At 44.0% G+C, this 26,564-nt stretch overlaps 1 protein-coding gene across 1 annotated transcript in view; it reads left to right on the plus strand.

Moving 5' to 3' along the window:
• LOC127188484 (neuroendocrine convertase 2) overlaps positions 1-26,564 on the plus strand; it is a 166,983-nt gene that overhangs the window by 79,645 nt on the left and 60,774 nt on the right. The window lies entirely within an intron of this gene.

Genomic DNA, 26,564 nt, shown 5'->3' on the forward strand with positions numbered 1-26,564 from the left:
TCCTTTCCAATAAAGTCTCTGATTACGAAGCAAAAGCCCAATTGCTTTTGTGAGGAAACGATCATCAAATACTTTGAATCTATTTTAAATATGCTCTTGGGAGTGGCAAATGAGTCTTTACACTCATCACAGTAGCGAAGTGACTTCAAAGGGGTTTTTGGGTTTTGGGTTTTATGCTTGTTCATTTTCTTGTTTTAGGGTTTGGTTTCTGTTGTTTGGCTTGGTTTGGGGTGTTTGTTTGTTCGCTTACTTGTTTGCTTTTTCGAGACAGGGTTTCTCTGTGCAACCCTGGCTGTCCTGGAACTTACTCTGTAGACTAAGCTGGCCCCAAACTCACAGTAATCCACCCGCCTCTGCCTCCCAAGTGCTAAGATTAAAGACACGAGCTACCACCGCCCAGCTGGCTTGAAAATGCTTTGAGTTCAGATGCCATCGTCATCTCAGCTTCTCGGAAGCTGGCATTGAGAGGCGGGTCACGGGGCAGCATTTTATTTAGGACTTGGTTTCCGGAAGCACAAGTAAAGGAATAGAGAAACTAATGGGGAAGGCAGGGCTGCACTGGTTAACACAGGAGGCTCACTGTTGGCAGCTGCAGCTCGCGGCCACTCACATTCTTGTGACACAAGTTAGGATGGAGGAGGCAAATTGTGGCCATTGCTACACCCACTCCCACCAACCATCTGTCGGACAAGCAACAGGATAGAAGGGGAGCAATGGCCTGGCCTGCTCCTCTGGCCTGCTCCAATCAGAGGGAGATAGAGCTTCAGAGGTCCAGTTTCATGCAAGTTGGGTCAGTGTGCGCTCACATGCTAAGAGCAAGAGATTCTGAATGGATGTCCACCGGCACCTGCCAAACTTACAAAATCAACACTCGCACTTGTCTGTGAACTCTCCCAGAAACTATATGGTTATCTTTTACATGGGATATGTATTACTACTGTAATCATGTACCGTCCATATTAGAAAAGAAAGGTAATCCTAAAAGATGATGGAACATAAAGATTTAAAAGGTTAAGATTCACACCTGTGTCATAAGAGCCTTCTTCACCAGGACTAAGACAGAGGAGAATCAATAAAAGGGTTGATGGGCGAGAGAAAAGAATTATAATATGCAACATTACAGTGGAAGAGCTTTAAGTGGAGAGGAACCCTGAGAGGCTACAGCATGGATGAGCCTTGAGTGAGCTAAGCCAGTCACAAAGGGCACACTTAAGTGAAATATCTGGAGTAGCCAAGTTTATAAGGTCAGGAAGTAGAGTTGGGAAAGCTTGTATGAGAGGCTCATATTTATATGTTTGCAAGATCAAATGTTCTGGAGATTGCTTATGCCGTAATGTATTTTACATATTTTTAAAATTTATCTCGATGGGTGTTTTTCCTGTTTGTATGTCTGTGCATTGTGTGAATGCAGTGCCTTTGGAGTCCAGAAGAGACCATAAGATTCCTGGAGCAAGTTACAGACAGTTGTAAACTTCCATGTGGGTGCTGGGAACCGAACTCAGATCCTCAAGAAGAGCAGCCAGTGTTCTCATCCACCGAACCATCTCTCCAGCTCTACGCTGACTACTGAACTCAACTCTGAAAATAGTGAAGAAAGTAAAATATGCCTCACATTTTTACAGTGGTTTAAAATAAAAATTTAAAAGTGTAGCCAAACTCAAAAGAAGCTCTGGTATTTACCCCTCACACCCTGCACTAACAGAGGGCTTGCATGGCCCTGTTCTCCGTGTGGCGAGTAAGGAGAAAGTTTCTTTGCCAAAGAGCTATTGCGATTTAAATAAACATGAAAATGATGTAGTCAGTTACACACCTCTTCCTCTTAAAAAAGACAGTCCTTGGGAATACTCAGCCCTTGAGATGAGATGCTAGAAACAGCGCCAATATCTCTAAGTAGGGCAGATGAAGATGCTATCCAGTAGTGGTGGCCTCGTTAGGCAGCTGGTCAGCCAGGCACTAGATCCCGAAGGGGTCTCCTCAATGTGGAATGGACTCATGGTAAGCAGCACACTGGATGTCTCCCTCCACATCAGTAGCACCTGGGCTGGTCCATCAGGGAGCTCTGAGTAGCATTTATGACCCAAGTCAGAAAGCACACAGCTCTGATCTGGAAACTAAGTGCATGCTGGAATCCTCCACACATTGTGGAGTGTTGTAAATTACAAAGGTTTTGGTGGGAGTATATTTAGCAACAGTGACATTGATGTTTGATCCCAAGCAGGGACCTACATCTACTTGGGGCTCGTTATACTCTGAGTGACAGCAGGCGCTCAGTAAATCCTTTGATCATGATCAGCAACTGAGTCTCTTGGAGTGTCTTTAATGGCTAATGAGGAATTGCATCAGAGTTGAGGCTTTTCCAAACAACCTACTGTGCTTTTTTTTTATTTATTTAATCACTTTCACTTGATATGCTACTTTTATCTTAACAGGTTGTTTGAAAGCTAACTGTGTGTTACCTGCATATTTGACAATCTCACCTGCCACATGAATAGGACGATGTATGCTCAGATTTGGGGATATGGGGGTTCCCATAAGAATGTCCCCCATAGGTTTGAATATTTGGCCCCCAGCTGGTGGAACTGCTTAGAAAGAGTTTTGTCAGGGGAGGTGGGTCTCTGGGAGTAGGACTTACAAAGTCTTTGTCATTTGCGATGTCTCTCTCCACAGCATGGTTGTATGTCTTCCCTACTGCCCCAGCACCATGTCTGTCTGCCTGATACCATGGTTCCCCCAGATTGAATGCTCTCTTGTTCAAGTTTGCCTCGGCCATGGTGTTTTGTCATGGAAATAGAAAAACATGTACAACAGAGGACTTCTTTAGGCTTCACTGCTCCAGGGACCACAAGCAGAAAGAGACTTGTCCTCTGCTCCTGACTTGTAGGGACTTGTCTTCTGTCTCTATGAGGGCTGAAGACTAGAGTAAGTCAGGGAGAGCTCGGTGCAAGCTTTGCTGCTGGGGAAAGCTTCCCATGATCTTTTCTCCAAGGCCAAGCACCTGCAGGCGTAGGTAGGGGTAGGTATTTAAGACAGGCAACCTGTCTGGCACCTCAGCCTCTAGGGTGCATATGTCCGTGCTGCAATGTCCCCCAAGGAACAGGTTTGTTGGCTTCCTATCAAGTCAAACGCACTTACCACATAGCCAGGAAAACACACAACTCCCAAAGACACACCCATCAGTAACAGAAACACACATCCACAGAAAGGCATCCATGCCACATCTGCATCCATATTAGAAAAGGAAAGAATTGCAGGGTCCATCAGGAAGCGAATAGGTAAACACAGCTGGTGTGGGGCAAGTTCATACACCAGAACACTATCTCACAACAACATAAAAACTAATGCAAGCCACAGAATAGGGCAAATGACAGAGCACTATGTTAGCTTAAGAAGGCAAACCCCAAAGGAGCACATACATACTTGCTGCCATATACAGGGATCGGTGGTGGTTGCCTGAGGCATCTAGAGATAGACTAAAAGTGTATCACGTGGTGAGCGAATTTTCCAAGGTGATGAAAGTCTTGATTGGCTATGATTGCATGAATGCATCCACTTCCTATGCGTCAAGCCACCCTTCGGATCACAGTTTACTATGCATAAACTACACGTGCAGAAAAGTGACTTCCAAAGTAATTGTTAGTAATAGGACCAATTCAGAAATCAGTCACTACTGTGAATGTGCTAAGGATCAGGGAGAGGACCTGATGCAGCCCCCAAACCTCAGGTCTCAGCTTTCCCACTGACCACCAAGGAGATGCCGGCCCATCCCTTCCCCCAAATTACTATAAGCACAGAAATGAGGAATCCTACTAGATACTGCCAAGGTCTGAACACCATTACCGAATTCTTGGGAGAGCATCCTTCTTGCTTTTTTTTTTTTTTTTTTTTCTATATTTGCCGTTTAACATAGAATTTAATGCTTGTTCATTGTGATTCATACTCACAGAAGAGTAATAGACAAAGACCTTCGATTTCTCTCTTCTCTTCTTTACTTCTTCCTCCTCTATAAATCCCACTCACTTTCCAATTTGGGTGCTAAAGCAATTCTGTGTGAATCTTTCTAGATTTTTCTCCTTCTAAAACCAGAGTCCTACAGTACATCATATCATCATGCAACTTCCTCTTCTATTTAACATCATATTCTCGCCTGCAGTACGGATACACCATAATTTATTTAACCAACCCATAATGATTGACGTCTTGGTTTTCCCCCCAAATCGTTACTATTAGAAACGACAGGATGACTGCATGCCTCGATTCAAGGATCGTTGCGTGCTTGTGTGACTATCCCATTAGAATTAATTCCTGGAGGTGAAATGGCTGGATCAAAGAGCATATGCAGCTTTAATTATGCAGTTACGCAATTTTACTGTGACATTTTTGTTTTAGTTCCTTATTCAAAATATTCTCTGAATATTTCATACCCATCTTAAGAGAGTCCTTTCCTAGTTTGTTCTCAAAGAGAAAAGAAACAAAGTCAAGAGAAGCAATGAGGGGCTGGAGAGATGGCTCAGAGGTTAAGAGCGCTGCCTGCTCTTCCAAAGGTCCTGAGTTCAATTCCCAGCAACCACATGGTGACTCACAGCCATCTATAATGAGATCTGGTGCCCTCGTTTGGTGTGCATGCAGGCAAAACATGGTATATATGATAAATAAATAAATCTTTGAGAGAGCCAGAGAGAGAGAGAGAGAGAGAGAGAAAAGAAATGATAATAAGAAAATGTCTGGCCTCCTTGAATGATCAGTGGAGCTGTGTGGCCTTATTTTCTACCTGTCAATCTGAAATTTCCAAAATGCAAAATAAAACATAGGATTTTTTTTTAAAAGTCTTTTAAACATTAACAGAGATGAAAGCTGCGAGGATATGACTTGAACATGTGCTAGTTAATAGATTTAAGAATAAAAACAGCTTTATGTCAATTGCTGTAATTAGCCAGGAATGAAGACCAATAGGAGGAACCCTCCTTTGCCAGCCAAGCCTCAGCTTCAACGCTGGCTAATGAGCTACTGGTGAGGGCCAAAGACAAGGGATGACAAGAGCTGGGAAACCCACACAGCTCTGAACATCAAAAATGCATGCGGCCTCCCAGAACCACAGGCTCCACCCTACAGAGCAAGGGCCCAGCTCAAACAACTGATCCTCCAAGAAATGGGCACTTTCCAAGGGAGTATGGCTAGAGCACCTAGACTTTGTTTTCTTAAGTAGAGTTAAGCTCTTTCTCCGCTGAAAGACCCTGATGGAGGTGTCTGTTCCAGTGGTGAAATGCCCTGGAGACCAAGGAAGTCGGTTAGCATCTTGTGGACCCCATCTCACAGGGCGTTCCTCACTTCCTCACACGCCCACCACTGGCAACCAGACCGACTTCTTTAGAAGTAGTTCTACGAGAATCTCCAGACTTATGAATGGGCATTTTTCTTTAAGTCATACAAAGCTAGTCTTGTTGCCAATCACTATGTTTCAATTCATTATTTTATTTTATATTATATTTTATTTACAAAAGGCAAAATTTGGTTTAAGTGCACCATCCTGTGACTTCTGGTAAGATAAAATCATGTAAATACCACCACATTCAAAAATTGGAATGTCCTTTTCAAGCTCCACCGCCCCCCCCCCAAAATGCCCTGACGTTCCCCTTCTAGTCAGCCCCTGTGCCCCATCACCGGTAACCACAGGTCCATTTGCACAGTCTATATTACTGCCTTTTCTAGAATGTTCTAAGGACTATTATCCTTTTGGTGCGTTTTTTGTTATTCTGTGTGGTTGCATACATCAGCCACTTAATCTTTTTGCTGCTGCTTGACCCTGCATTGGGTGCTACGCCATGACTTGCTTCCCCAGGCTCCATTCTGGGACATTTGGATGACATCCAGCTTGCACAACCAGAAATAAAACCTCTTTGCTTTTATAGGAAACTAACATTTCTTATGGTTACCCAACAGCTACTCAAGGAGTAGCAAAGAGACCAAACGAGCTTGATTTTTCTGGAGGTCAAGAAAGCCCATCTCTGAGAAAGCCCATCTCCTTTGTGCAGCATTGGCGGCCATCCAGGTGTGCCATCCAGATGTGCCATCCAGGTGTGCCATCCAGATGTGCCATCCAGCTGTGCCATCCAGATGTGCCATCCAGGTGTGCCATCCAGATGTGCCATCCAGGTGTGCCATCCAGGTGTGCCATCCAGGTGTGCCATCCAGCTGTGCCATCCAGATGTGCCATCCAGCTGTGCCATCCAGGTGTGCCATCCAGCTGTGCCATCCAGCTGTGCCATCCAGGTGTGCCATCCAGATGTGGCTCAAGTGTTGGATAAGGAACTCTGGCTGTGTCCTCAAAGCTTTGAGTCAATGAGTCCTGTACTTGCACTTGTCTCCTCTGTTTTCTCAGTCTAAGCAAAGATCCTTCATTCTTTTTCCTGTTCCCTGTCACCTCTATCTTAAAAGTTTCATAAATACTTCTAAGCAAATAGCTCTAATCAAATTTTTTAAACAGAAATAATCTGAAGTGAAATTATGGCTATTTTCTCATCTTTGAAAATATATGTAGTTAAGCCGTGTGGTGGTGGTGCACGCCTTTAATCCCAGCACTTGGGAGTCAGAGGCAAGTGGAACTCTGTGAGTTCCAGACCAACCTGGCTTACAGAATGAGTTCCAGGGAAACCCTGTCTTGAAAAAATATATGTACATATACGTACATACATACATACATACATACATGCATGCATGCATACACACACATACACACACACATACATACATACACACATACATACACACATACATACATACACACAATACAACTACACATACACACATACACACAACATACACACACAACATACATACACACACACAGACACACACATACACACATACATACACACATACATACAATACAACACATACATACAACATACACACATAAAACACACAAACAATACATACACCATACACAATACATACATACACACACAACATACATACAACACACATACATACAAACACATACATACATACACACATACATACATACATACACACACATACATACATACACACATACATACATACATACACACACATACATACATACATACACACACATGCATGCATACATGCACACACACATACATACATACACACACATACATACATACATACACACACATACATACATACACACATACATACACACATACATACATACATACACACACATACATACATACATACATACACACATGTACATATACAGATATCACATTTGAATGTTAAGTGTGCATTTAGAATATAAGATTATATTCTCAGATTTTATTATTTAAATGTGGGTTTGGTGAAAGAAGCTGATGTGAGCTCATCCTTCAAAAGACCTGCATTAGAAGAAGATCCTCAAGGGGAGGGCAGGCCTGATAGTGACCTTCACTAGGAGGGCAGGTCTGACAGTGACCTTCACTAGGAGGGCAGGTCTGACGGTGACCTTCACTAGGAGGGCAGGTCTGACGGTGACCTTCACTAGGAGGGCAGGTCTGACAGTGACCTTCATTAGGAGGGCAGGCCTGACGGTGACCTTCATTAGGAGGGCAGGCCTGATAGTGACCTTCACTAGGAGGGCAGGTCTGACGGTGACCTTCATTAGGAGGGCAGGTCTGACGGTGACCTTCACTAGGAGGGCTGGCAGCACCATGAGCCTGACGGGAGCATGTAGGGAGAAACAGACATTTTGGTTTCAAAGAGCAAAGCAGATTCCTGACTCTTGCAGGTGTTCAGGGGTCTGAACGAGTTTCACACTGCATGGTCTAGCCTGAGCTATGTGTCAGTCGCACAGAGGCAAGCATTAAGGGGAACCATAATCCTATCTCGCAGCTATAAGGCAGAGCACAGCACGAGGCCACAGCACAGCCGGCTCTTTTCTCAACTCCACCCCAGTGAAAGAGATGCAGGGGATGGGGTACGTCCTGATTGGGAAGGCGGGGGCAGCTGCGGGGTCTGTAATCTAACACCAGACAGCTAAAAAAAAATAAATATTAATACATAAACTTTAAAATGTAAATCATCAAAATCATACGGTCCCTAATATACTCAAACTCATGGTGATTTCTCTTCAAAAGGAAGACTATTTTTAAATTCCTACCTCCTTGCAATGGCCACCGAGCAGCACTGAGTTACGTCTAGCAAGCACTCAGCTGTGACTAAAGGTCCACTGTTTACAACACGCCTATGATCTCCATTGTGTGTCAATTTTAATATTTGTCTGCAACCAATCAGGTGTCTTACGTTCTTATTTTCCTAGAATAACAAGAGCAAAATAATTAAAACATGCGAACAGTGCTGCTTATGATTGCTACAGCAGCATGTGGCATAAAGCGAACGTTAGCGCAAAGAACCCTGGAGCAGAGTCAGGTGGCTCGGCTGTGTAATGCCCGCCCTCAGGAGGAGAGGCATAACTATGCAGTTGGAGGCTGGCCTGGGATACCTAGCTAAAGCTAGACCAGCCTGAGCTATACAACAGGATCCCGTGTCCAAAATAGAGAAGTAAATTAAGGAGGCTTGGAGATATCATATCAGTATGTTTTTATTGGAATAGAATTATATCACTCTCCTTCCTACTTTTCCTCTCTCCAGTCCTTCCTAGCTACCCTTATTCAACCCTGCCCCCACCCCGTGTTCCCACTCTCAAGTTAACGGCTTCTTTTTGCTTGATGATTATTGTTATACAAATATATACATGTATGTACCATGTGTATGCACAAGGAGATATAAAAACAACCTGATGAGTCTGCATGCTTGCATGGTGTGTGTGTGCGTGTGTGTGTGTGTGTGTGTGTGTGTGTGTGTGTGTGTGTGGTCTCAAGGCTGACCATTCTGTGTTGGACGACAAATAAGGGGATTCATGCCTGAAACAGGCTAACTCTCCTCCCTGCATTCACTAATTGCCTGTAGTGCGTTGTCTATGAGCGGCACACTATGAGATTCCCCCCTCCACATTAACACGGCTGTTGATATTGCTTTTATTCCAATCTTGCTTATGCAGCCATTTCTAGAAGAGAGCGTTTCACATAAGACTTCCTGGTGTTTTGGTGCTTGCGATCTTTCTGCCCTCTTCTGCAATATTCCCTGAACTGTAGATGCAGTAGCTGTGATGTAGATGCATCCGGTGGGCTGTGCCCCCCACACTCTGTTGATCTCTGCATTGTGCCCAGTTGTGGTTTTCTGTCATGGTCTCCATTTGCCATAAAGAGGCTTCTTTACTGAGGGGTGGTAGCTACACTTAAAGCTGAGATTTAAAATAAGTAAGAAATTATGCTGGACTAGCAAACATTGTAAATATCAACATTTTAATTATATGAAAGTACAAGGAAAAGTTAAATGTCAAGTGTTCAATGATATGAAACCTCTGAGAAGTGTGCTTATATTGTTCTGTCTAGTTCCAAAAGCAAATCGTTGTATTCTAATAATTTTGTTAGTGCACAGAACATGGGGAGGCTCTGCCTGATAGCTCTCAAAATGCTGAATATATCGAAATCAACAAAACAGACAATTCCTGAGATTTGCCCCTTCATTCTTTCATCATGCTTTTTTAGACTCTCCTGTGAAGTCAGTGGTTTCAAGTCAAAGCCCTAGGCCACACCCCCATGGGCCAGCCACAGTGACTGGAATAGCAAACAAGTGCTATGGGCCAACACAACAGCAGACTGTTGGGGAAGAAGGGTCCCCTCTAAACAGAAGAGATGTCAGCTCACATTGAGGAAGAAGAGAGATCTAGATGAAGTAAAACACTGGAAGGCCAGGCCCCAGTGGGATGCCTGCAGCATAGTGGGGAAGCGGGACAAGGCATGTGTGTTTCCTGGGGCTGCTGTGACCACAACCTGGGTGACCTGAAGTAGCATATTCTCTCACAGTCCAAAAGCTGCGATCAGTGTGGTCGCTCCTGACCCTGCTCTTCCAGCTTACCCTCGGCATCGCTTGGCCTGTGTTGTTGCTCCTGTCACAGACACTGTCTGTGCTTCTCCTTCTGATGTCTCTGTGTCTGTCTCTTCACATGGCGTTAGGAGAATAGGAGCCATTGGAATGAGCCGATCTTGTTTGTGTCAGCAAAAATGCTATTTCTGGTATCATTTTCATTAGAGGTGGGAAGGATCTGTGGCAGAGACTCAGTCCCCTACAGGCAAGTTCTAAAACCAGCAGCCTAATCAGGCTGTTCTTTTTTATCTTTATCTGAGAGAGAGACAGAGAGAGACAGACAGACAGACAGACAGACACAGAGACACAGAGACACAGAGAGACAGAGACACAGAGAGACAGAGACAGGCAGAGATACTTATGTTTCATTGGTAACTCTTTTCCTACAATAAAAGCAGAGGAGAAACAGGCCCTCAATCACCATATGGCCCTGAAGAACAGAGCAACCTCTAAACTGGAGAGAAACTGATAGCAAACAGACTATGAACAGCTTTGGTGAAATTAAGAAGCCAATACTAGCACTTGCCCATAACAGCTCTATTGACGAAGAGCAAGCTGGGGAATGGTATTCAACATTGAGAAGAAATGCAAAGTAGAATTGAGAACACATACACACACACACACACACATGAGACGAGCTTGGGGTAGACAAAGGGTTCTTGCAGGACCGGTGATGGAGAATGAAAGACAGAGGGCAAAGAGTGAGCCATTGGTCTCTGTGGTTTGAACTGAGTCTTGGGTCTAGAAGCCCTCAGAGGTGCTGAGATGAACTTGAACGAATGTCGCTGAAAACTTAGAGGTCAGATGCTGTCTCCTCCTGGGACTTAAAAATGCTGAGGACGCTGGTGGTCACAGAAATGCCAGAAGTCAGGAGCCTGTCATCTGCAGAGTCTAGACCTGAACACTTCCCTCCCAAGAGACTGTGGTACGTAATTCACCTGCTAGAACCCAGAGCATGCAGGCATAGTGTGATTAATGTGGACCTGATATTCCATCTTGTAGCAACTTAATAAAGTATGTGCACAGCCTCCAAACGAAGGCTGTAATCACTTTTCCATAGTTTATGAATTATGAAGTTGGATTCCCATCAGCAGATGCTGTCAAAGTTTTTTGGCATCAAAACCAATTAAAATGATGAATCTCTGTGAAAGGAAGTGGGAGTACATTTAATCTTTCTCTAGAACAGTTGGGGATCGCTCTCTCTCTCTCTCTCTCTCTCTCTCTCTCTCTCTCTCTCTCTCTCTCTCTCTCTGGCCACATTTCACATTAGCAGGGAACATAAAATTGGTCTCATTCAAAGGTAAGCCTCAACTTCTTCACAAAAGGGAACTGATCCCTTTAGCGTTTTGTCGGCTGTAAACACTGCCGTGTTTATGGGCTGCCTTGGGCTTCATTCCCACTCATCTCCCAAGGTCACGGCCCTCTATTTTCACGTTCTCTTAGCAAGATTGTCCTTCCTAAAGCGTCGTGCGAGCAGAGATTAGCTGTGCAAAGTACAAAGCGGATGAGAGAAGCCTGCGGGCACATCTTTGAGCTCAATTTATTATGGCTATGAAGGTAGGTACAACTGAAAGGCCCGAGTCCCCACTGCTCGTCCTCATCTTGTTGTCACTTACACATTTGAGGTCTTCGTGGCCCAGCTCCCCACACTGAGCCCGCAGGGCTAAGCAAGGTCATGTTTTTTCCCTCTTTCCCCTTTATCATCAAAATGCCCTGCAAAACATCACTCAGCGTGCTGAAGAGCGAATGTGCCTGAATCAAAAGGAACCAGTCCTAGCTGGGTGGTGGTGGCGCACACCTTTAATCCCAGCACTCAGGGGGCAGAGGCAGGCAGATCGCTGTGAGTTCGAGGCCAGCCTGGTCTACATAGTGAGTCCAGGACAGCCAAGGCTACACAGAGAAACTCTGTCTCGAAAATAAATAAATAAATAAATAAAACAAAACCAAAGCAAAAGGAACCAGTCCTAGGACTCTCCAGCTGGAAAGCCTGGAGCAAAGCCCACAGCCTTGCCCAGCCTCTGTTTTCTGACCTGTAAAATGGGGTTTACAATGTTTAAGTCTCAAACCTGTTCTGAGGCTCGAGTGGGCAGAACTGTATGCACAGGTGTGCACATATGAAGCATATGTGTGTGCACATCGCAGCCACAGATTTCTGGCTGATATGTTTCTATTCACGTGGCTGTGCTCTTGACAGGTGAAAAAATCCTATAAAATGTGTGCAAGATGAAATTCCTAATAAATGTTACTTGCCCAGGACAGCCCCTGGAAGAGGTGACTCAGCTATCGGTGAACTCATCTTTGCTATTTTTAGGGCCAAAAGAGGGAGGGGCAGGTGACATTGAAGTTGTATAATCGTTGAGGTGGGGAAGGCATAAACTACTCACTCCATCTCTCCTGGGACATGCAGATTCAAAAGTACTGTTCTTGACCTCACCTGACACTCAGAGCAAACAGAACTCCCACCAAGGGGCCACGCTAGGGATACCTACAGCACGGAAGAAAACCCGATGAAAGAAAGGAAGACAAATGTACTCACACTGCACCACATTGACAAGACAAATTGAGGCCTTGGCTGCAATATCACCTTGTAGTTCTTCTCTGACTGAGTCTCTGCAGTCTTGGTGTTAATTTACATGGTGACTTTGGGAAACTGTGAGAACCAGCTGGGGACTTGCCTCCGAGCCAGCTCCTCATGACCCCAGAACCTTGCAGCCCACCAGATCCACAACAGCAGGGGTGCTCTGCTCAGCTCCTGACCTCTCTCCTTCTGCCTCAAAGCCACAGGGCATCCCCGAAGTCACCCTAGATGACTTATAACTCTCCCATGACGTTATCAAGGCCAAATGCTGTCTCTTCTCCTCCATTAAGTGTGAAGGGTACAGGAGCAAGATTCACATTGCAGCAAGCCACTTGTGTTCTGTTTCATGACACATTTCATTTCAGGGTTTAGAGAATGCAAAGCAGGTGATGCTTTTGTGAACGGTGGAAGAATCCATTCACAGCACAAGCACTGTCTACACGTCGGTTGTGCCACAGCTCGCTTAAAGTCAAGTCGGTCATCCTGAGTGAGACAGATTTCAACAATGGAGGCTTCTGGGAGATAGAACTAGCATAAGGCTGGGAGAGTGGACTGTTCTAGATCATAGCTTAGAGCTGGTCATGAACTCAGATTTGCTTTAGGCCCCATAGGTTGTCACGGCATCCTTATGGGTACCCATGTGCACTTCATCTGATCATATCCAAATTACTACTCTTTGTACCAACTTCAGCTTGTCTACAACTTTTGTTAAAGTCCTAAAAACATATCACCGAAATGAGTCTCACTATATAGCCCTGGCTGGACTTGAACTTACAAGCCTCCTGCCTCATCCTCCTGAGTGCTAGGGCTACAGGACTTTGTCACCACACCCAGCAAATTTAAACACATTTTTAAAAGGATGATTTCAACTCCATTTCTGTTACTGCAACATAGTATTTTGCCTATAATTAAATGTGTTTTGAAGTGTTAACAGAAATTTTATTTTAAATGTGAAGGAGTAAAATAATTTAGATTTTAGTGTTCAAAATGTGCTTACTAACAGAATGCCTTTCATTATGAACTTTTACTATTACTATCATCATTATTTTTTTTTCAGAACCAATCTCCCCAAAAGCTTTCCCTGCCATAGGCACAATAAACCCAAAGCCATTGCATTGGGGAAGAGATTTATCTTCACTCACAGGTTAAGAAGGGATACAGCCTGTGGTGGAAGGCATAGTTGGCAGCAGAACATAACCGTGGCTAGGAAGCAGAGAAAGACAGACACTGGCGCTCAGCTTGCTTTCTTCTTTTTCTTCAGCCTGTGACCCCAGCCCATGGGTGATGTTACCCAACTATAGAGCTGGTCTAATCTCCTCAATTCAACCTCTCCGGGAATACCTTCCAAAGACAGGCTTGGTGGTGTGTCTCCTAGGTGACTCCAAATCGAATTAATTTAATAAGATTAACCATCACAGAAGATTTTATACAGAAAGGGGCGGTGGTAACACCGACAGAGAGCTGTCCCCAGTCAGACACTGACAGAGAGCTGTCCCCAGTCAGACACCGACAGAGAGCTGCCCAGAGTCAGACACCAACAGAGAGCTGCCTCCAGTCAGAGGCCCTTTTATTGGGTCACTAGAGTTGTTCAGGGTTCACTAGCCATGGGTATGGTATTTCACAAGATGTTTTCCTGCTCCTCCTTTTAGTGAAAGGAGAAACTCATGGCTGATTTCTCTTTGAGGAAGCCATGGCACCATGTTGTATCCGGCAGGCTTTGTCCCTGTGCTGAGTAGAAACGTAGAAAGAAATAAGGATAAGACATGGGTACTTCCGTACGCTGCCCATAGGGAGCAAAGAGAGGTGGTTTTGCTTTTACAGAGCAGGAATAAAAGGCTTTTGTGTCACCATGAAGGCCCCCGCTCAGTATTTGTATTTCTTTTAGTTTTATTCTATTTGTAAGTTCATGTGCACCATGTGAGTACAGTGACCTCAGAAGCCAAAAAAGGCCATTGGGTCCCACAGAAACAGAGTTACAGATGGTTGCAAGTCACCCTTTGTAGGAACTGGGAACCCAATCCAGGTCCCCGCAAGAGCAGTAAGTGCTCTTAACCACTGTGCCATCTTTCCATGCCCCCAGGATTTATGTTTCTAAAAACCCTCCAAGTGATTTTCTTGATGTTCTGACTGTGAGCCTAGCCTTTAATGGCTGAGTGAGCTCTCCAGCTCTGGGTGATTTTTCTCATGCAGCCTGATCTAGGAATCACTGCTAATTGGTAACTAAAGATGCAATTAAAATTTCAGCAACAAGTGTTGACATACAGGGCGTTAGTATACAACCTACCTACCTACCTAAGGCTTATTGTTGATTAATAGTGACTTGCACAGTGTCTGAAAAATAGCAGGTACATCATGGGTGTCTGTCATGCAAGCAGATGGCAGAAGGCATGTGTTGAGTGGGTGGGGACTTCCAAAGACCAATAGTCTACAGGATTGAAGTCATTGTGTCGTGACGGTGAGCAGCCGTGTTGAGAGCTACGGGCAAACTATCTCTTTCATTTCTTTCTCAATCTCTCACCTCAATAGATCATTTCAGGGCCACGCTTAAAGCTGACTCGGCTAACACCTGGAGAAGCCAGGTTTTCTCCCAGCGTTTCCCAGCCATCTATCAGCCGGAACTGAAATTTTTGTGACTGGTAATAATATTTACCCAGCATGTTTCCTTAAATTGACTCGCTTTTAACATTAAGTAGGTGTCATTTAAAGGGAAACTGTAAATCACTATTTCAAATAGAAAAGCCACCCTGACACAGTGGAGTTGACTGCCGAGTAAACACCGCCAGGGAGACTAAAACAAGATGTTTCTTTGGGCCAATGCTTGCCTCTGTTAGACAAGCAGATTAGCAAGTTCGGGGAAGCATTAATCAAGGAAGCACTTGGCAGAGGCTCAGTCGCACAATAAGGATGGAAAGGTCTTCTTTTAAGTAGCTGCTGTTCTTCCCTACAATACCAGGTTATTTAAAGTGGGAGTGAGGCCACAGCTGAGCAGCCGTTGGTCAGCTTCCTGTTACTGCAACCGAGACCCGACATAGCCAACTTAGCGAGAAGGAAGCAACCATTTTGGTACATGGTTTTAGAGGTTTCTGACTGTTGCTTTGGAGCTTATGTTAAGGAGGCATACTCTAAATTGTTCACCTCATGGGCTGGAAGTGAAAGAGAAAGAGGCGGGCAAGGTGCCTACAGTGCTTTTTGCATGCATGCCCCAGACTTCCATGAGGCACCACAGCTAAAAGATCCCCGCTACCTACTGATAGCACCATAAGCTGAGGACCAAGCTTTTGTCACATGGAGCCTAGTGGACATTCTAGAGGTACTACAGTAGCAACTTAGGAAATTCCATCCCCAGCCACTGCGTTTCAAACTACAGTTAAGAATCCAAGAACCATCGGTGATGCTGAAGAGCTTCTGGGGATGAAAAGGGGTGGGGGAGCCCAAGATTTCAGCTTCTGAGACATCCGGTCACCAGTGTCATTCATCCCATCTAGACTTCAGCTTTATCTGGGAGGGGGTGCTAAGTATGTCCATGCATGTATGTCTGCACATCTGTGCAGATAAGTGCGGTTGCCTACAGAAGCCAGAGGAGGTTACCAGATGCCCTAGAATTGGAGTCACAGCTGGTTGTGAACTGACCAACATGAGAGCTGGGAATTGACCTCATGCCCTCTGTATGAGAAGTACTTGCTCTGGAATCCTGAGCTGTCTTTCCATTACAAAATTTAATTTAAAAAGAGAAATCCTACTTTCATACAGAGTGGTATAACCAACAGAGAATTGAAGAACAAGTTTGGAGAGCAGGAGAGCTTTCCACCCCAGACTCACACCTCTCCACCCCAGACCCCATGCCTCTCCACCCCAGACCCTGAGCCTCTCCACCCCAGATGTCATGCCTCTCCACCCCAGACCCCGCGCCCCTCCACCCCAGACTCCGCGCCTCTCCACAGAGGCAAAGCACTACATAGCTTTTGCCTTTGTGCTTCTTAGCATTCTATGTGTTCTACATATTCCATGAATTTGCCATAAAGTGTATGCCTCTCATCCACACAAATGAAAGCTCCCTATGCATTCTACTTTGCACATTGCCATTTCTGCTTAATGATATTTCTTGGGAATGAGTTTACTGCAAGCTTTGTACTTCATCCTTTGCCAGAGGGACAGAGTTTTGCATCTTAGTGAACTATAATTTATTTAACTCATCCCCAGCATTGGCTATTTGAGATACTTTTAGTCTTTTAATATATTACTAATAAATGTCTTGAATACATTTAAATATATAATGTGCAATTAAATATGTAATTCACATGTGTATACATGTTAATATGCAAGTACACCTTTAGAGTAGAGTCTTGTGGATGGGATCATTGTTCAAATAGTTCATTTGTTTATTTTGATAGATATTGCCAATTTTCTTTTTAAAGAAATTATACCAACTAGTATAACCAACAAGTGCTCATGACCTTCACTTTCAAGGTCTTATTTTAAATACTTAAGACACATATAATAACCAAGTTTCTTTGTTTATTTTGGTTGCTATAACAAAATAGCTCAGGTTGGGTAATTTATAGCCAACAGGAGTTAATTATTTATAGTTCTGAAAGCTGCAAGTCCAAGACCATGGGGCTAACACACCTAGTGTCTGTGAGAACCTGGTCTGCATTGGAAGTGCTTTCTTATGCCATCCTCCTGTGGTAAGGTGCAAGCAAGCTCTTTAAGGCCTGAGCCCACTTGCAAGGGCCTCACCTACATGACCCCAGTCACTCAAAATAAAAAGCATTCTTACCAACACACTGGAGATTTCATTTCAATATATGATTGCTTAAGGAACACCAAGAGATACCAGCAAATGGATCATAGTTGTAAATATTAAAATTACACGAGTGAAAACCTCACAGGGACTGCTCATACCACCATGACATTCACTCCACATTTAGAAGAAGAAAGATTTCAAACAAGGTTCTGACTGTAAGTATTTTTGGAGAGCTGGAGAAAAGCTAAATTTCATTAAGTTTTACAGCCAGACTTAATATAGACAAATTGCGAAGGATAAGCTCAGTGTGAGGTAGTGACTAGTGAAAATAAAGCTGTCTACTTTTTTCCAAACACCTGAGTCTTAAAGCCTGTCTTGAAGTGGACTTTGGACGATGAATTCCTATGAGTAACAGCTTCCAAAGGCCAGCCCAGAAACTCACACTCACATGGCAGAACCCAGAGGGCTCGGGTGGTATAGAGTACTGCCAAGCAAGCGTGAAACCTGAGGTTGAGCCTCAGAATCCATGTAAAAGAAACCCAGTACAGTGGAGTGTGTTTGTGATCCCAGTACTGAGAAGTGGAAGCAAGCAGAACCTCAAGGCTTATTGGCCAGCCAATTTAGCCTATTTGTGAGTTCCAGGCCAGTGAGGAAGAGGCCCCGCCTCACCATCCTAAACACACACACACACACACACACACACACACACACACACACACGTAAATGCGTGTAAGGCTATCAGCTTCAGCCTAACCTTGTGTCTGCATCACTGGCCACCTGAGATCTGGAGACAAGCTGAGGAGATGCAGACAGTGGTCCTCACAAAGGGGATGCTAAGGACCCACCTTGGCTATTTCTTGCCTACGTCTACCGCCACAGAGCACCGTGAGAGAGAGAAAGTAAATGACCTTGGAAACCTGAAGCATATAGAAGGAAAATTGCAAACAAACTTCTGACTGAGCATCTTTTTTTTTTTTTTTAATTTTTGGAGTGCTAGAAAAATGTTAAATTTCATTAAGTTTTACAGCCAAGCTTAATATAGACATAAATCCCTTTAATGTTGGTTTCAGTCAAAAGTGAGCTGAACATTGTCGTTAAACCAGTGCAAGTGGGAGAATTATTTGAGGAAAATCAAAATAGGCACAGTTGGGAACGTTCAGCCATGACCATATTAGATGCAAGTAGGCGCAGTAGCAAAATTCCTTAGACACTAATGGACTGGGCTATTTTGTTGCTCAGTTTCCATATAGATGAGCTTTGTGCTGGGGCAATATGGTTGCACTTTTAAGTCTATCTGGGGAAACTCATTTCTCTTTCATTAGCCCATGAGCACAGTGCAATTTCAGCTAATACTGTTACACAGCTCCTAGCTGGGTTATTTGGTTAAATGCCTTCAGGGAAAGTAAGCAATCCAGAACAAAGGGACAAAAGCGATGTTTCCTATTCTGAATTCCTGTAGCTTAGCTTTGCATTGGCAATTAATCACATGCCACCCTATACCCAAGTCACACACACACCTATTGTTTGAGACATTATTTAAGTCTTGTCTTGTATGTCACTAGAGGCGTCTTATCTCCCTGTCTGGCTTCTCTGGGGCCCAGACTCGTCCAACTACAATACTGTAGACCTATTTCTTATTGTAACTGATAGATACTCCAGCGCATGCGTGATGCCCTTGTGTGAGACTGAAGCAAGCACTCCTTGCCACTTGGTGAATTGCAAAGCAGCAAACAATTTGAAAAGGCGCTCTTCTGGGCAGGTGGGTGAGAAAATGGCAGGCCCTCTCCCTGAAGTGCCATGGAACCCAGCTGCTGCTCCAGTTGCACCCCTTGGGCAAGGCACGTCTTGATCAATTGCCCTAATTTCAGAAACCACTTTCTCAGTTGGTTCTCAAAACATGATCTGTGACATCATATGAGCAGGTACCCAGATTACGCAAGTCAGCTAACATTCAAGCCTAGCACGGTCAAAGTGCTATTGTGCTCCCACTTTCTGGGTGAACCTGGGGGGAGTTGTAAAGAGCATTGGGGGTAAATATTATCATATTTCATTATATACATGTTGGACACTCTCAAAAACCATGGAAGTAGGGTTTTTTTTTTTTTAAATAAGATGACAGAGACCTGTAGACAGGCACTATATGTACCACGTACCCATCTCCACTGAGCGTGGCTTCTGTACGCCTTCTGTCTGGAACAATGACCTTGAGAACAAGCAAGTATTTGCTTGTGAAAAGAGAGAAGAGCTACAGAGGTGGTGTTCCGCCCCCAGGCTGCCTTCAGCCAATAGTGAGCCGAGCCCAGTTTGTGACCTCATCAGTTTGCTCAACAACCCTTCTCGGCGGGGAGGAATCGTGAAGTTGAGTAAGCGACAAACTACCTCACAATGAAGTCAGCTTTGTTTGTATCAGATTCCTTTTCAGCAGCTTCATTCCTCCCCTCTTCCTCCCCACCCCCCACTCAGAGAGCATAGCTACAGACCAGAGGTCCAGGAGCAAACGGGGTTGGGGGTTACCCAAGAAGACACAATCTGTGTGAGACTTCAGAGTGTGGGCTACTGGATCCTGGGGACAGGAATGGGTCAAGGTCCCACAAACTAAGAGCCTTTGCAAGCCTTACACCACTACGTAATTCTTCTGTTTAGTGTGAAAACAGCCACAGGTGATTTGAAATAAAGGAGGGGAACTGGCTACTGCAATAAAACTGTATTTATATATTTAAAAAAAAAAAACAGACAAGCTGTGGACGATATTTTTGTAATCAAAAAAGGAAAAGCTTAAAATTATGACATGAAGGGTTGCACAAACAAGAAAGATAGTAACGTCAAAAGCATGAAACTTTGGGAGTGTTGCATGAGACTTTTAAAAGAAACTGCTATCCTGATGGGAAAGAACTTGGAAAATTCAAAACTGTAACTGTTGCCACAGTTAGTACCACAGCTGAGAAATGTTACCATAATTTGTGGACATCCACAGATGTTGCTGTTAATGGGTGTGCTGTCCCACCCCTGGATTTGTCATAATGTTTGTATGGACTCTGGGAGGAAAGGCTTAACTGGATTCCAGCTCATTGACTATGTCACTGAAGGTTTACTGGAAAAGACAGGCACTTCTATGTGTGCTGTGCTGTGACCTCAGCTATGATGGCATCTTTGTTTGAGTTCTATTGCTGTGAGGAGACACCATGACTATGTCAGCTCTTACAAAGGAAAACAGTTCATTAGGCCTGCCTCACAGGCTTAGAGGTTTAGTCCATTATCATCATGGTGGGAAGCATGGCAGCGTGCAGGCAGACATGGTGCTGGAGAGGGAGCTGAGAGGTCTTCCTTTTGATCTGAAGGCATCAGGAGACTGTGTTCCACACTGGGCAGAGCTTGAACATAGGAGTCCTAAAAGCCCATGCCCCACAGTGACACACTTCCTCCAATGAGACCCCACCTACTCCAACAAAGCCACACTTCCTAATAGTGACACTCCCTACTGCCAAGCATTTAAACATGTGAGTCTATGGAGGCTTTTCAGTGTGCGCAGTTGTCTGTTTCTGTCAGTGAAGATTGTTAACAGAAGTTAGTTTTAAAGGAAACGTTCCTTGAATATTGGCACTCATCAGTTGCAATGTCCTTTGCTGTGTTGATGGCTTGGTTCATGGGCCACCTTGGATCAGAGAAGCATCTGGCAGCAGGACCCTTAATGACAGCAATGGGAGAAGAAGAAGGGCTCTATGATCCTCACAAAGTAGGCAGAAGCAGACTGACTGGACCCAGGCCTCAGGTCTGCCTGAGTCCAGACACCAAGAAGATAGAGGCCTAAAGGTTGAAGTAATTAAGAAGATGAAACCCAAATAAATGGTCATCTTCCTTTCAAACGGATATGGCAAAAGTATTTGTTACACTGTGCAAGATTTTTTTTCATACTAAATAAGTAGCAAACTACATTCTTCTGTAGGTGAGGGAAGGCAATAAGGGTTGGAGAACAAGCTACAATCAACCAGCTATCCTTCTGGGCCAACGCCAGTCTAGATCCAAAACCAGGTCTCCCTGACTTTGACACTTCTCCATTCCCCATCAGGCTACTGTCTAAAGACTGAGAGCCTTGTGCATCCTGATCAAAAGGCCCTCCAGGCACTGAGGCATTCAGATCTAGTTTTGACAATGGGATGGTGATGTCATATTTACCTTTAAGCTTAAGGGCTTTGGACTTCACTGTAACACGGAAGCAATGAGTGTGCCTGTTCCCTGAGCTTGATATCACCACCACCACCACCATCACCACCACCACCACCACAACCACTGCCCCACCACCACACCACCACCACCACCACCTCCACCACCTCTACCACCTCCACCACCATCACCACCTCTACCACCACCACCTCCACCTCCACCTCCACCACCACCACCTCCTCCACCACCACCACCAACTCCACCATCACCACCTCTACCACCTCCACCACTACTACCAACACCACCACCCCCATCTCCCTCTCAGACTTCACAGAGACAGTGGCCCCACCTTCTGAAGTGTGTCTTTGGTCAACCTGCCCCAAACAAACACAGCCTCCAGATATGGGAAGTGAAGGGGGCTGTGGAAACCAGTAACCTCCCTGGTCCTTTCATAGTTCTGTGCACACTTTCACCCTCTACATGAGTATATGAAGGCAAACACTGGCTAGAGCTTTAATATTTGAACATTATAACTAAAAGCAAAGTAAGTCTCACTTTCTATGTGTTCAAATATTCAGAAACTTGGTCTTTTGTTAATGAATTACTGGAAAGCCCAGAGGTGTTTGTCCCTGGCTCCCTGCAAAGAATGTTAAGAAAAGAAAAAAGAGCTATGTCCAGAAGTTTCTTCCAGAAACAACCTCTAGGGAAACCCTGAGGTCATGCTGGATGCAGCCCAGTCTTTTCCCCGCCTGTGTAATGACACAAGGATAATTCAAGCTCTTAATGATGCCTGAATCACCATGGTCCTGAATCATGGAAGATTGAGTTATATTTTCCAAACAGCTCGTGTTTTCTAAGGCAAGAAAATATAACAGTGCATTTTATAAAGAAGTCACAAAAATCTAAGCAACTATCTAGCTAGACCTGAAATAACCAGAGCATTCGACTGACTACGGTTGTCACATCCTCCCAAATGTTCTCTGAGGCAGCCAGAGAAAAGTTCAATATAATTCAAGGCCAGTTAACTTGTTGTACTCAGATAGTTTTATAACAGACAAATTGTTGTTCAAGTCAATCAATGATTCAGTTTGCCTATAAAAGTATAAACAGAACCTTTGAAAGTATTGCTTTTTTGTCCTTTCTTGCTATAAACCATTAGATTTGGGGCCAGGAAACAGCCCAAGCGGAACAAGGAGTTGCCTTCCTTAATATTCAGTGCAGATTCTTACCCAAGGAATTAAGAGTTAGTCATTAAATTCCTCATTGAAAAACAACAACAACAACAACAAAATTTCTAGGTTTGCTAAACCACTATCTGTTTTGATGTTGGGAGGCAAATCTGACCCCAAACAATACAGGGTCTTTCTTCTTTTTATAAAAGTGGCCTCAGAGTTCAAGGATTTTGAGTTTTGAGTTTTCCAAAATTTCTCAGACCTTCCTTCTAATCCACACCTTTGTTAGGACAGCATCTTCTCTAGTGCCAATAACACAAGCCAAGAGACCTCAACCCTTAGCCTAACCAGAATATACGTGCCAGAAAGTAAGGCAGAAAGTGTACGAAATCAGTTCTTTAGGTAGCAAGCACACAAGGGGCTAGAGAGGTGCCTCCATGGGTACCAGTGATGCTGCCCTTGAAGAATAGGAGCTTTGCTTCCCAGCCCCACCCACATCAGGCTCACAACTGCCTCTGATACCAGGTCCAGGAGACCTGATGCTCTCTGGCCTCCATGACTACCTGCACACATGCTGTGCACATCAACTCACTCAGGCACACACGTGTAAGTAAAAGTAAAAGATAACTCTTTTTGAAGTGAAGAGAATCTGTTGACCTTGGTCAACTCAGGTCGTGCCCCACTCCTCCCCGCCTCTGGCATCATGGTGCTAGCTCTCCACCATTGTCCTCACAGTCTTCGTCAGCATTGTCTTTCCCATGGACCCCACTTGTCAATTTATGAGGCTCCTGTGCAAAACCTGGGTCTTCACTGTCCTGACCACGAGAACTTTCTAGCTAGTCTCCCATAGAATATTTCGCTTTCTTTCTCTGAGATGGGGGGCAGGGCGGGTTCAGTGAGGCACAAGGCAAACCTACCATGGAATTATAAAACAAGGTGCCTTGCAAGAGCCTTTTCTGGTCTGTAATCCATGACCCTGTGATAGAATAAACCCAGACCATGGTCAACTTGCCATTCCAACCTGTACTCATCCCCCAAGCTCAGAAGACAGAGGCAACACTTGGGGCTCCCTCCGAGGACACTATAAGTGCTACTCATCCTGGATGTCATTACCAGCCCACTCTAGACCATAGAAGTTGATAACAAAACGAACCAAACTCAGCAAATGTGTTTTAAGATCTTTTGCTTAGGTCTCAGTCTCAACTCTGAAACCCCAAAGAAAAGACAAATGTATATATATTTGTATATTTTGTAAATATGTATTTATAAATTTTATTTCCTTTTATGTATTAACCAAATATTGATATATATAAATATACATATTTATATGTGTGACTATATATATATATATGTTTCTCTCATTATTCCTGCCCTGCCCTGCTAAGAACACTCAATTTCTGAAAACTTCAGAGAAGGTTAAGAGTAACAACATACTTTAGGAAAACTAATAAGTTATTTCTTCCTTTTAAGATTTATTTATTTATTATTATATATACAATGCTCTGCCTGCATGTACACCTCAGGCCGAAAGAGGGCATCAGATCACATCATAGATGGTTGTGAGCCATCATGTGGTTGCTGGGAATTGAACTCATGACCTCTGGAAGAGTAGTCAGTACTCTTAAACACTGAGCCATCTCTCCAGCCTCTAATAAGTTATTCAAAATAACTTCAAAAAGAACTGAAAATACCAATATCTTAAAGAAAGTCAAGATAGGGAAATGTCACGTCTGAGAGAGCAGGATGCCCCTGACACACAGACAGAAGCTTTGCTAGCGACTGGAGGTTCCTTGGGATCTAAGCCTACGAGTGGAACTTAGTCATCACTGTGGCCAGTGCAGACAGGAGACCTCCCTCTGCAGACCTGCAGTTGGATGAGATGTTAGTACTTTTCTCACTACTGTGATAAACACAGTTCAAGGAAGAGTAGGGTTGTTTGGGTTTTTCAGTCTGAAGAAACAGTCTGCCCCAGTGGAGACGGTCTGGCTATATGAAGGGCTCATTGTGACAGTGGGGTCGTGTGTCATCTCATCACAATGAATCCACCATCAGGAAGCACAGGGAGATTAAGGATGTTGCAGTTTACTTTCTACTTTTCCTTTTTGATCCAGTCCAGAACCCTTAGCCATAACTTGGGCATGTCACCCGTTGTTGGCTACATTTCTCTGGAAAGGCCCTAATAAAGACCATGTATGTCTCCCGGGCAATTCTAAATCACCCAAGTTGACAATGAAGATTAAGCAACACAGATAAAGACCTCAATTCTGGAAAAGGGAGACTGACACTTAAAAGGCTCAAAGATCCAAGTCTGAGGATACTCAGGCTAATATTTCCTTAAATAAATTAATACAAGTTGAGTATCCCTCATCTGAAATGCATGGGACCATAAGTACTTGGGATTGAGATTTTTTTATTTAAGAATAGTTACATACACATGAGATATTTGGGGGATGGGACCCAAGTCTACACATGAAAGTCACTTTATATATGTGTGTGTGTGTGTGTGTGTGTGTGTGTGTGTGTGTGTGTGTGTACACACACACATATATATATATATATGAAACTTTATCATAAAGTAATTTGATGCAAGATTCTTAGCACATCAACATATTGCCTGTGAAAGCAAGGTTGAGTGTGGACTTCACGTCTACTTTTAACATCTCACCAGGTCTCAAATAGTTCCCTGTGTTGGAGTTACACGTTTCACAGTTGGAGGTTCTGGGTACTCAGCATGCGCTACATTCTGAACACTGTAACCAGTGGTGGCTAGCAGCTCTTTGTCACCCAACAAGTCAAAACAAGCATAATTGGAATCAGTCCATATCTTACCCCAAACACAACAACACCAATGCACTCACTGCTCAAGTTAGACTGTGTCACATTAAAAAATGTATTTTTACCTCATAAAGGAGCACATGGATTTTCTTTAAATGTCTCAGGACCATGGAACCATGGAACACTAAATAGGGAATGAAAATCTCCTTCCTAAGCCAATGTGAATCAAGAAGCCATCTGGAGTCTTCCTTCCAAAACCCAAAAGGGAAGAAACAAGGGAGAAAAGAATTTCCAAGACCAGCCTTCCTGGGAAGGCAGAGAAGGCGATGCAGAAGGAGTGCATTATTCACTCAGAAATAGCAGGCATCTCACAGCGTAGGGGGGAAAAGGCAAACCAAATAGAGACCTAAGGACATGTATAAATCACTTAAAGGTGATTGAGTAGGGTTCATGACTATGAAAATGTACAGTTACACGTTTACTTGTTGAAACATGTGATGGATATTTGTTCCTCCAACTAAGCTGTAAGATACATGGTCCAGCACTGTGCTGTCATCCTAATCTAAGTCTCTGACATGTATTGAACTCTTCGTGCTGCACAATGTGGGGGGGGGGGCAGAACATGGGGGTGGGGGGAATTGAGAGGAAAAGAGGCAAGCTTTAAATGAGCCAATCTGAAGTAAGCTGTGGAAGTGAGCCTTGAGAGTAAAGCAGGACTAGGAGCTGTCTCTCCCAGGACGCCAGGACTAGAACATTCTGGCGACCAGAGAACAAAAATAACAAAGAAGCTCAACACCAGCGGATTCTAGGTGGAGTGCACTAGGTGGGGTGAAGTCACTCCAGCTTCAAACTAAGCCAGACTTGGGGAACAAGGGCTCCCATTTGCCACATCCTTGAAATAGGGGGACACAAGCACTGCCACAATGTTGCAAGGGCTGGTCCTTGCAAAATACAATATATGCAAATATACATTATATATATATATATGTATATGTATTATAAATAAAACCCTTCAAAATGCAATAGAAGCAAATATATAATATTATAGACATAGATATATATGAAATAAAAATCCTTCAAAATGCAATAATAAAGAGTGTTAGCATAACCCTCCAGGGAAGAGCTATAATATAAGACTGTTTGTTTAGAGCATCACCCCCTGCCCCTTCATGTGTTTGCAGTCTTG

Source organism: Acomys russatus, chromosome 4 (genome assembly GCF_903995435.1).
Source record: "Acomys russatus chromosome 4, mAcoRus1.1, whole genome shotgun sequence".
In the NCBI taxonomy this organism is placed as follows: domain Eukaryota; kingdom Metazoa; phylum Chordata; class Mammalia; order Rodentia; family Muridae; genus Acomys; species Acomys russatus.